This window comes from Pinus tabuliformis, chromosome X (genome assembly GCF_031772625.1).
Source record: "Pinus tabuliformis cultivar Carrire ecotype Pingquan chromosome X, CPIR1, whole genome shotgun sequence".
NCBI lineage: Eukaryota > Viridiplantae > Streptophyta > Pinopsida > Pinales > Pinaceae > Pinus > Pinus tabuliformis.
The window spans coordinates 796,365,045-796,376,221 of NC_142308.1; the positions used below are offsets into that span (position 1 = coordinate 796,365,045).

Genomic DNA, 11,177 nt, shown 5'->3' on the forward strand with positions numbered 1-11,177 from the left:
AATTTGAAATATTCCAATAATACATACTATAGAAATCAATTTCGATTATTTGAAGAACATTTTTATAATAAAGAGCATTGTTTTTATGCTATTTAAAAAAATTATTATAAAGTAAAATATTTTTATAAAATATTAAAACAATAACGAAAATGTTTAATAGGAATATTTCTTTCCATAATTTTTTAAAATAAATTAATATTGTTGAATTTAGGCTTTTGTGATCCATATCAAGTTTATTGAGAAGAGTTTTCAGTGAAAATCACATCGTAATTAATTTCTCGACGCGTTTAGAACCAACAAGTGTAATAAATACAAACATATACTTTTTAAGGTAATAAATATAACAAAACTAACTCTTAAATGAACTAACTAACTATTTATCTATTTAGTTTTAATAAGAAAAATGCCTATTAATAGCTAATTGTTTCATACTCTTTTTTTTTTTTTTTCCCCTTGGAAAAAAATCGTAATTTTCATTAAAAGAAGAAAATTACATGCTGTATATGCAGGTTGCATATGCTGTAGAAGAAGCAGAGTGTTTATCAACACTTAAGCAAAGTCCAAAAAAAGCAGAAACAGGTGCCTTGATCCACGCAGGGAGGCACATTTCTAGTTCAACAAAAATTTGAATCAAAATTGCTCTTGTCAAAGAGTACTTGTCAGTTATGTGTCTGATAATTTAAAGCAAATATGAATATTTACAGATGATAACTTATGATAAAAAACATGTTCTAGGCTTCCCATGAGCCCTTTAGACTAGTGCATCTATATACGGCCGGTGGTAATACTGGTAATGGTTCCTGTCCCTCTGTTCCTGGATCAGCCAGATGCCGGGAGGCCTGTCTGCAACTTCTTTGGATAAGATATTGGCAGCTGAATTTCGTTCCCTATAGATGTGAGAGCATACAAAGGAGTCAAAAAGAGTGATGAGTCCAAGTGCCTCGTCCAAAATCTGTCTTAGCGAAAAAACTGAACAAAATGATTTTTTGTTTAGCCAATCACATATTACTTTTGAATCACCAAATAACTGAAGAGCTCTACAGTGTTTTTCCAGTGCAAATTGGATGAGAAATTTGGCTGAGGATAGTTCTGCAAAGTTATTTGTGCCTCTTCCCAGGCCCATTTGCAATTTAAAGACCCTCCTCCGCAGCCCTGCTCTTGAGCAGAGCCATCAAAGTACGCCCAGGGAAGCAGGTGGTTAATGGATTCAGGGACGATGGATCTGGGCTGGTGGATGACATCCTCTTCAGGGATGATGTTAAAATCATGCATGATACGAGCAGATATGGAAGGCCAGTGGGGCGAGATGTTCTGGAAAATGAGGTTGTTGCGGGCTATCCAGAGAGCCCAACATATTAGAAGGGGAAGATTCTTGTTTTTAGGTGGGGCTGCACTAGCCCACCAGTTTACCCATGCCTCGTAAAGTGACCCTCCCTGCCATCTACAAGGGGTGGATAAGGATAAAGAGGACAGGCTCCAGAGGTCTTTTGTGGCTTGGCAATTTAGGAAGAGGTGATCCACAGATTCATTATTGCATTTACACAAACAACACCAAAAAGGTCCATGCTGTGCTCGCTTAAGGAGGTTGTCCCCTGTTGGGATTTTGTTTTTAAGGATTGTCCACATAAGGAGGTGGGATCTGGGGGGGGGGGGACTTAAGCTTCCATAAAAGGCACCACCATGCCTCGAGAGCTTGAGGCTTATATTTTTCTGCTAGAACCAAATAACCCTCCTTAGGAGAGTATTTCCCAGACTTTGCATGAGCCCATATTAATTCATCTGCTCCTTCTTAGATTCTGACTTGAGCTTCAGTCAAAGCCACTGTATAACTATTCCAGGTCTGTTCCCATTGCAGAGGAATGAGCAGGCTTCGGGCTGATTTCCAGGCTTGTTGAAATATCGAAGTATGTTCTCGGTCTGCAATCTGGATGATATGAGTAATACCCACTTCCCTGAGGCAAACTTTAAGCTTAGGAGGCAGTCTGTGGGCATTTCCACACCCTATCCAGGGATCCTCCCTGATCCTTGTAGCGTTTCCATCTTGTATTCTCCAGATGAGGCCCGATCTGATGACCTCCATAGATTTTAGCACTACCTTCCAGATTACTGATATCCCTGTTGCGATTCTTATAGGCTGTCTTAGCCAGTCTAGCACATTGAGAAGGGCAATATATTTGGAGATGGCCACCTTTGTCCACAGGCTATTTGAGGTGATGATCTGCCAGCCTAGCTTTGCTGCTAGTGCTGAGGAGAAATCCTCCAACTTCTTAATTCCCCAGCCTCCCCATTTTTTTGGGATGGATAGAGCTTCCCATTTGACCCATGCAAAAATTCTGCCTGATTGATTGCCTTTCCATAGGAACCTGCTACATAGGGCTTGTATCCTGGCAAGAATGCCTCTCGGGATCCAAGCCAGGGCCATCCAGTATACCGAAGTAGCCTCTAGTACTGCTTTTATTAGTGTTAATCTGCCAGCCCTGGATAAGTACTTGAGATACCAGATATTCAGCCTTTTTTCTAGTTTTGCTATAAGCCAGACCCAGTCTGCTATTTTGTAGCCTAGGGGTTTGAGCTTGTACCCCAAGTATCGAAGCCCCTCCTCCATTCTTAGAAGGGTGAAGTTGAACCGAAGGAGGGCATAATGAGTCTCATGGGGTGAGCAGCCGAGTGCTGTTAATGTGGACTTGTTGTAGTTTACCATCATCCCAGTAGCTGTCTGAAATAGGGAGAAAGAGTTCTTCAGGGCTGTGAGGTCCCCTATTCCTCCATTAAGAAAGATCAAAACATCATCCACAAATAACAAGTGAGTCAGAATGCATCCATCAGTGATTTTGATTCCTTGGAGTCTGCCTCTAGAGTGATCTTCTTTGATGAGCCTGCTCAGACCTTCCATGATAAGCAAAAAAAGCAGTGGGGATAAAGGGCATCCTTGTCTAAGACCTCTCTCTGAGTGAAAGAAGGGGGAAGCTGCTCCATTTATCAACACACTGAAAGGTATGTTAGAGATACAACACATTATCCATTTGATGAAAACAAAGGGAAACCCTAAATGAGTTAAGAGCATTCTTAAATAGAGCCAGCTTACTCTGTCAAAGGCTTTTGAGAGATCCACCTTAAGGATCATTCCTTTCAATTTCTTAGTCTAAAGGGTATGCAGGACCTCCTGTGCTGTTCCAACTGCCTCATGGATTTGCCTATCTTGGAGGAAGGCAAACTGCTCTGGAGAGATATGGGAGGATAGTATAGGCCGCAGGCGATTGGCTATAATCTTAGCTATGATTTTGTAGATGCAATTACACAGTGAAATGGGCCGAAAATCATCGAAAGAGGCAGGGTTGGCTGATTTGGGGATGAGGGCAATGAAAGTGGAGTTGAAGGCTTCCAGCATCTTTCCCTCACTCCTAGAGGCCTCAACTACCTTGAGAAGATCAGGGCCTATAGTTTCAAAGAAGGTTAGATAAAACTCCACTGTCCACCCATCCGGACCTGGACTCTTGTCTCTCTTGAAGCACTTGAGAGTGGCCTCCAGTTCGCCCAACGAGACCTCCTTTACCAAATCCAATGCCTCCTCGTGATCCACAAAGCGGGGGAATAGTTGGGCTACTTGAATGATTTCCGCTAGGGAGACATTGGTGGGAGCTCTGTAAATCTGCTTAAAGTATGAAGTAGCCATAGCTGAAAGCTGAGGAAAAGTGTTTAAGGGGATCCCATTCTCATTATTGAGCTGCCATATGGTGTTTACTGCTTTCCTCCCATTAGCAAATTTGTGATAGAATTTTGTGTTATCATCACCTTCAAGTAGCCATATTGCCCTACTTCGCAGTCTCCATGTCTCTTCTCTATTCTTTAAGATTTTGCCTCGCGAGGCATATAGAGATTGCAACTTGTCCTTTTGATTAGGAGAGGAGAAGACTCCCCCCTTGTCATTCTCATAAACAACAATCTCTACTTTGGTCTCCTGGAGGGTTCTATCATCCATCACTCTCTTATTATGTGCCCAGGATTTTGAGAGTTTTTTCAATTCTTTTAGATTAGCCACAAAGCCCTCTGCAATATTCCCTCTAGCAGCAGGGGGGTGGGCCTGCCAGAAGGTCTTGACCATGTGAATATAGGATGCCTCTTTTAGCCAGGAAGAGTTGAATTTGAAAGGACCTTTAGGCTTTTCTATCCTTCCTCTGATTTCAAAGTAGATGGGCAGATGATCTGATAGTCCTCTTGAGCCAACCCATTGCCTGAGGTTGAGAAGGCCTTCCTTAAGAAGGAAGCGATCTAATCTTCTAGAAAGGCTAGCTTCCCCAACTCTGTTGTTCCTCCAGGTGGGCTGCAGCTTTGCTAAGGGAATGTCCACCATGTTGTGTGCTTCCAGAATGTACTCAAAGAAGTCTGAGTGGAGGTTAGACTGGGCATGGTGGTCCCAAGATTCCGAGTGACCTAATGAGAAATTAAGGTCCCCTCCCAGGATTAGAGGTTCCTTCTGGAGAAGCTCAGAGCTCAAGATTTTTTCCCAAAACTCTATCCTATGGTGACAAGGGGCATACACATTAATGAGCCTGAGCTCGGTGCTCAATTATATTAAAAAAAGATCGGCCCCCAGGTGCCCAGGGCCTCCCCAGCAGTTGATGAGATTGATGGTCCAAGTGTTGTAGCCTAGGGCCATGCCTCCAGATCTCCCGGATGCATCTAGGGCCTGAAAAGACCAGCCCGGGAGCATCGAAACGAGAAAACCAGAGATAGCTTCAACACTACCCAGGGTTTCTTGCAGGAAAATAATATCAACAGGGTCTGTCATGATCAATCTTTGAAAAGCTAGTTTCTTATCGGGCCTAGCTAACCCTCTACAGTTGAAAGAGAGAATCTTCATAAGGGGGGTTCAGCCAGGGTGATCTCTGCTCTAAGGGCCCTATGGATAGTAATTTTCCTTCCTGAAGCTACATCCTCCCCGGCTTGTAGTTTAGCTTTGGACAGAGAAGATGGTCGGCCTCGGGGGAGCTTTAGAGGAAAAGGAGTCGAGTCAAGACCAATGCCTAGCAGGTCTGGGACAAGGATCCTTGACTTGGAGCGAGTCAGGTAACGGGGGGGAGGAGTCCAGGTTCTAGAGTAGGGGAAGGGAGAGGGGAGGGATCCAGAATGGATGGAGGGGTGAGGGATACAGTAGGGAGGGACGAAAGGAGAGGACAGGTCACAGGGGTAGGGGACTGAGACAGACCCACATTAATCTTAACTTGAGAAGTTGCAGTAAAAGAGGAACTATAAGAAGGAGAACAATTTTGAGAGGAACAGGGGACCAAAGAGCTCTTACCCAGAATACCTGAAGCCCCGATAGCCGCCCTTGCCCTGGTGAGTGGAGGAGAGGGAGGCCGATACTGTGGTTTAGCCCGCTTCTTCAAGGCCTCTTTGGAAAGAGATCCTTGGACTGCTTCAGAGCGAGCATGAGTCTCTGCCTCTCCTGGTGGAGGGGGTTGCTCCTTTGCTGGATGGTTCCTTGTTGGCATTTCCTTGCCTATCTCCCCTACCTTGGCCTTAGAGATAAGAGGGCAATCTCAAAAATATGGCCAACCTTATGGCACCTTCTACAGTGGAAGGGCACCCCTTCATAATCCAATATCTGCGATCTTGAAATATTTCTCCATTGGAGAGTAATGTGCTCCTGTAAACCCTCCCTGGTGTCCAAATGCACCAAAATTCTTGCATATGCCATCATGCCAGTGGATAGAAAGGCTTTGTCATGGTCTAAGTAAGTGCCTAAGGTGTTGCCAATGTGACGAAATACATCCTCGGACCAGAACTAAAGTGGAAGACTTGGTAATCTCACCCAAAGAGGGCCTGCTCCCAGATGTTCACTCTCTGGATCAAAGAGTGGATTCCACCTTCGCAACAGGATAGGAGCTTGTTCAATGTGAAACACATATGAGGGGACCCAATTAGTGTGCTCAGCTAGATGATGGCCCCAGACTTCAACCGCCCATTGCTTCAGTTTGGCCACTGTGGAATTTCTTCCTCGAACTCTGCCCTACTAGAACCCTATCTGTAGTTTCCATGGAGTCCCCCAACTGGATGTCCTCTCCCAAACAGAGGATTGCTTCTTTAACCTTTGTTCTAATGCACCTCTGCTTCTTATTTGGACGGTGCCCTATCTCAAAATGGGCTTGAGGGGAACCTCTTGAAGGCTGGGCAGAGGGAGGGTTAGGGTTTGCGGGCTTCGAGGAATACCCCACTAGGAAAGCTCCAGAAATTGGCAGAATCAAGGTAAAACTGCCTGAAGGGGGGGCCGAGGTAAATATGGCCATAGGGGTCCCTGCTGAAAGACTGGGTGAGTCGATGGGAGGATATTTGAGCTAGCAGAAGGCGGGTAAGAAGCGAAACCTGAGGATGAGCCGACCAGAGTGGTTCCTTTAGAGCTGAAAACTAGGGTTTGGGCTGGCGGTGGCTCAGGAACGGATGAAAAAGGTGGCCAGGAGGAGGAGAGCACTGGGTGGGTAGCTATCGAGCTCGAAGGGCCAAAAAAAGAGGGCAGCGTTTCTAATTCATCTGATAGCTCGTTGGAAAATTGATGCAGGACCGACGGGGTTGAACGAGGAGTTGTCTAGATGGGGGTGCCCTCCAAAGGGTCCTCCGAATAATCTACTAAGTCCTCCATAACCGCTTCGACAAACCCGCACCAGCTGCCGTCTCGAAAGAAACTATGCCCGTCGCTGTTGAGGATGGGAAGCAGGTGGAAAGAACAGAAGAGGGAGCTTTGGGGAGTGCCTGCCCTTGACGGAGAATGGTGAAGGAGAAAAACGAGGATGGCTGTACTGGAAACAGGAACGACCCACGGTCAATACAAAATCCAGGTCACGAGGCAGAAAGATTGTCAAAAACTTCAGGTTGCCAGCTTCAGGGAAAACCTAACCCTCGTCTGGTCGCTACTATCGTCTCCTCCGTGCCATTTTTCCTCCAACCATACATGTGCTTCTCTTCTATTAGATTAGGATTTTGTTTCATACTCTTAATAATTAATTACTAGCATTTCCTTTATTCAAATATGGTAATAAATATAACTAAACTAACTTACAAATTAATTAACTAATTATTTTTTCCTTTCCCTATCCCTTGGTCTAGTTGCCTAGTCAAATATAGTCGTTTCTTAGTCAAATTTAGTCGTTGGTCCAGTCTAGTTGCCCAGTCAAATATAGCCATTTCATAGTCAAATATAGTTGTTGGATGATCTGCTCTCTCTATTTAACATGCAACCATGATCTGGTTCTTCAACTTGTCTTGACGATGAACCACACTTGTTGGTTCGAAACGCGTCGACAAATGAATTACGATGTGATTTTCGCTGAAAACTCATCTAAATAGACTTATATTATTAAATTTTATAAAAAATAAAAAATTATAATAAATTTAATATAGAATATGAAAGGAGACAATTGTCACAATATTATATGAAATATAAAATTATAATAAACTTAATATAGAATACAAAGGGAGACAATTTGACGAGAGGTATTTCAATAATTAAGAACTCAATAAAAAATCAATTAATGATAATGAATATTTTTGTAATAAATTAATGACTTAATTATAATGTATTTCATGATTTAAAAAATATTTAGTCATTTTTTCTTTTACATTAATTTTTAATTAAAAATATGATGAATAATCATAATGAATTCCATTTATAGAAAACTCTGCACAATCTTAAAAATTAATATATATATGAAAAGGTCTATCACACTATTAATTTTTTTTAGCAAAATTAAATATATAAATTTTTTATACCAAACTTTGTCATAACTTTTAAAAGCCTATGAACACTGACTTATAAGTCAAATTAATGAATCAAGTTCAAATGTTGGTTGTTTAAACATATGCTTTTAAAATTTAAAGGATTGATCACAGTTAATCCGTGCAGCTCTCAAATCGATACCCATTTAGTTGAGATTTGAATAAAACCAAGGACACTTAATGGCACATTTACATAGAAATCAATTTTTCATAAATATTGAGATTTGATGTGTGTATTGTTGTGACATTTGGTCGCATATAGATTTTTATTTTTTATTTTTGAAATAAATTTTATTTCTTACCAATTCTATTTATAACTCCATAAAATTAGTCATTTTCGTTTATATGATCCAATAAGAACATAAAAATTCAAATTGTATTTTTAATTTTCAAAATATTTAATTTAATATGTGCTTTTTTCAAAACTTTAATAATCTTTATAAAATATGCATAAAAGTTTCAAAACTAATTCAGTCAAACTTTTTTTTACTATAAAACAATTACAATATAACCTTGCTATCTACAAGTATAATAATAATAATTTTACCACAATGCGTACTATGCCATATCTTTTCGATAGAGTAGTTATACGAAAGAATTTGTGATGGTCACGTCCTATCTAAATACATATCTTTGCACCTTGTATCTTTCCAATGATAAAAAAAATAACAACCTACAGAGGAATGCATATGCTATATAAAATAATATGTGATGATTGTGCTTTATCTAATACAAAAATTAATGATTGTAAGTAGAGTTACACTATGCATCCATCAAATCAAGATTATAATTACTTCTTTTGACAGGCATTACTATATATATATATATATATATATATATATATATATATATATATATATATATATATATAGATATATATATATATATATATATATATATATATATGGAGTAGGGAATTGCCCGGTTTCATCCCGACCGGAAAAACGTCCGGCTCCGATTGTCGCCAATCTCTCTGCCACCCTCCCCTAGCTCTGCCACCTTCAGTCCACCGCTCCGCATTAATTTCCTGATAGAACTACCGCCACGGAGAGTTAATGCAATTTCCAATTCGAAATGGAGGAATTTGGAAACCGCGGGCTGCTCCCCTAACCAACTCGAGGCGGCCCCTGCAGCTCACTCACCTTCCTCCTGGCCTGGGCGCCTGCAGCTCAACACAAAACTCCGGCCCAGGAAATTCCTCCGCTCTGCAGCTCACCACCCAGGGGACGTGACCTTCAGGTTCAGGTTCATTCATCTACTCCGAACCTTAATATCAACAAGGCTTATGTTTCTTCAGATGGGAGATGGTTCATGGATGGTATGTTGTAATTAATGATATTATGTCTTATGTTTTTGTAGGTTAATACTCTTACCATTGTTTCAGTCCTGCTACTGACAAATTCTTTTGCTGTGGCAGTGTTCCATGTCACAGACGAAAATGGAAAAAAACTTACAGATGAAGGCGTAATTGGGTACATTGAGAAGGTATGTATAAATTTATTTCAAACCAGGGTTAGCAATAAAAAAGTATTTCTCATGTTTCCTGAATCATCCATGCGTTGTATTGCAGAGGTTGGAAACAAACCCTTGCGTAGTGCCTTTGTTTGGAAAACCAGTAGGTCTGGATGCGGTCGCTGAACATACGAAAATTGAATTAACAGGCACTCACCGACGGGGACTGCTATCTGAAATATTTGCCGTATTGGGTGACCTAAAATGTAACGTTGTGGAGGCGGAGGTCTGGACTCACAATAGGAGGGTTGTCGGTCTTGTATACGTTACTGATGAGGACACAGGTGCGGCCATTGAAGACCAACAAAAGATTTGTAAAACTGAAGAGCTCTTGTTAAATGTAGTGAGAGGAAACAACACCATCAGGGAAGCTAAAACGGTGGTGTCAATGGGATTCACTCACACAGAAAGGTGGCTTCATCGATTGATGTTTGCTGACCGTGACTATGATAAACTCGATGGAACTGGAGACAGGGCATCTCTTTTTCTCAAGGACAAGGACAACGCGAAGCCTCTTGTGACTGTTGACAACTGTTTGGAGAGGGGGTATTTTGTGGTGACTGTTTGGTGTAAAGACAGACCTAAGCTTCTGTTTGATATTGTTTGTAGCTTGATAGATATGGAGTATGTTGTCTTTCATGCCACTATAGACTCTCAAGGCCCACAAACTTTTTAGGTATAGCTCCAGCAGCTACAAGGGACTTGATTTTTCATAGGATCTTTATTTTTTTTCAAATGTTTATTTCCTAATTTGATTTTGTTAAACCAGGTATAGGTGGTTTCAGATCACATCCGTAATGGGATTAATATTGGATCTAAATTAGGTTAAAGAAGAGTTGGGGTATTTATTTCCGTTCTTCTCTTTTGTGATACAGGAGTACTACATTAGACATACTGATGGTTGCCCCGTGTATTCAGAAGTAGAGAAGCAGCGTGTGATTCAGTGTTTGGAGGCTGCCACTAGACGAAGAACATCAAAGGTATGAGTCCAAGGATCGAATCCAGGGTGGAAATTGATTCAAAACCCTAGGACTTGGGATTCCTGGTGTAGTCAAATTTGATCCTTTTTAAATTTTAGTCAGCTTAGTGTGAGTTTTGTTGATGATATTTTATGGATTCAGGGTATGCGACTGGAACTCTGCACCAACGACCGTGTTGGGGCTTCTATCGGAGGTGACTCGCATATTTAGAGAAAATGGGATGTCAGTTACAAAAGCAGAGGTGTCAACGCGAGGTGATAAGGTAGCTGATGTGTTCTATGTGACTGATACAGCTGGAAACCCCATTGATGCCAAGACAGTAGAAGCTATTCGCCAAGAAATTGGACTAACAATCTTGCAAATAAAAGACGACTGTATGCATAAAAATTCTCCTCCAAGGGAACCTGCCATCCGATTCTCCCTTGGTGATCTCTTCAAATCAAAGTCAGAGCATTTTCTCTATAGTCTTGGATTGATAAAATCCTATTCTTAGATGTTGTATTTTGGGCCTCTTGCAATGGAATTAAGTAATCGCCTTTGAAGGTTGTATGTATGGACGATGGTTCTCTAAAAACCATCGTCGTTCATCTGTTTTCCACTATGACAATTACCTTGCTAAAGACAGAAATTGGTGTGATTCCAACATACTTCAGACTGAAATTCTCTAATATATTGGTACAGCAATGCCAGGATCTGGAAAGCCAAATACCACTGGGATCTGCCAAATATGATTTGTTGATCATCGAACAGAAGACCAGCAATGGAGAACTGTTCACCACACTGGCCGAACATGGCCCCATCATTTGATGACCCAGGAATTGCGAAATTGACCTCATCATAGAGAAGTGTGCAAAATTGGTAGAACTGAAAGAAGACCTGTTATAGACATTTTTGTGCCTTACAGCATGAATCATG

General features: G+C 41.2%; 1 pseudogene; it reads left to right on the top strand.

Annotated features, from left to right (window-relative positions):
- The first annotated feature begins 6,763 nt into the window (after window positions 1-6,763).
- LOC149142216 (ACT domain-containing protein ACR4-like) lies at window positions 6,764-10,928 on the top strand (annotated as a pseudogene).
- The last annotated feature ends 249 nt before the right edge of the window (window positions 10,929-11,177 follow it).